Source organism: Penaeus monodon, chromosome 30, assembly GCF_015228065.2.
Source record: "Penaeus monodon isolate SGIC_2016 chromosome 30, NSTDA_Pmon_1, whole genome shotgun sequence".
Taxonomy (NCBI): domain Eukaryota; kingdom Metazoa; phylum Arthropoda; class Malacostraca; order Decapoda; family Penaeidae; genus Penaeus; species Penaeus monodon.
Genome location: NC_051415.1, coordinates 32,103,358 through 32,104,761, shown reverse-complemented (window position 1 = coordinate 32,104,761; position 1,404 = coordinate 32,103,358). Strand labels below are relative to the sequence as shown.

Below are 1,404 nucleotides of genomic sequence, written 5' to 3'. Positions count from 1 at the left end.
CTGAGGAAATCTGGACGTTTTTAATCCTCCTCTCTCCCGCCCAACACCCTGTGGCGCGAGGTCCTTCTGTAAATGACCGGAAAACTACATAATTACCACAGGAGAAGCATGGAGAGACTGGCCGCTGGGGGACAGAGCACAACTAAAGGGCGGTGCGGATGGTCTCAGAGGTCCAATTTTGGGGCGTGAACGTTGGTGCAGCTACGTTTATTTTTATCTTTAAACGATTCAGTTTCTTCCCCAATCTTTTCTTTAACATCCCTTCAACCTTAAGAAATTGCAATTTTGCTTTTATTTCTTTGGAATGATATTGATGCTGTTGATGGTAGACATACTGATACAAAGAATATCTACGATTCTGTTGACAGGAGGATTAATTGTAACCATTCTGACAAATGATAATTACAATACAAAATGTTAGCAGGCTATACATATGATAATATTGATAATCACCAATCGTTAACGACATACTGTTTCCAACTTTTGATAGATTCGTCAGCAAAATACTACGAACATTTTTACTGAACAGGAATTTTACAATTCACTTTACAGAATCTGGAAAACCTTAATTGGTCCAGGTTGGCTCTGATTGGCGGAAAACCACAGGTGAGGAGGTATATAAGGCCGGTCATGACCTGTGTCGACATACCTATCCAAGGTCACAGCAAGCATGGACCATATCTCAGTGATGAACTTCCAGCCTATGGCGTGGGCCTTCAGCCATCCATGGGCGCCGCCCGTCAGCCCTCCTCCCGCCCACATCATCACGCCCTCACGGATGTCCCACAAGGCCAAGGCCTTCACTATCGACGCCCTTCTGGGACTTGAGACCCAAAAGGACCTCCCTGCCACAACTGCCTCCCCGCCTGCATTTCCGATCTCCCTCCTTCACCAGGAGTCCTACGACACCGCCCTCAGAGACGCCCCCGGGAAAGATCAAGCGACATCGCACTGTGTTCACGGACTCGCAGCTTCAGCGACTGGAGGAGGAGTTCCAGCGGCAGCAGTACCTGGTGGGCCCCGAACGGCGCTACCTGGCCGGCCAACTGGAGCTGAGTGAGCTGCAGCTGAAAGTGTGGTTCCAGAACCGACGCATCAAGTGGCGCAAGAACCAGCTGAGCGCGACGCAGGATCGCGACGCCTGCACGTGTCCTCCGGCGTCGCAGTAGGAGGATGGCGGAGCTGCTTCTTCTCCTGTGATCAAAAATATCCCAGTGACAGTCCTTGCGCCTTCTTTATCGACATTCTAGTCCGTATTAATAAAATACTATACATTTTCAGACTATGTCTTTATGTCCTTTCTACAGATGTGAATGGCATGGATTAACCTTCAGTTTGAGAACCTATTACGTAAATGAACTTACAATTCTACTAAGAGAAGAGTCTTTTACTTCAACCAGGAAG

At 48.1% G+C, this 1,404-nt stretch overlaps 1 pseudogene; it reads left to right on the top strand.

The window, feature by feature from the left end:
- The first annotated feature begins 670 nt into the window (after nucleotides 1–670).
- On the top strand, nucleotides 671–1,169 carry LOC119592325 (annotated as a pseudogene).
- Nucleotides 1,170–1,404: the final 235 nt, after the last annotated feature.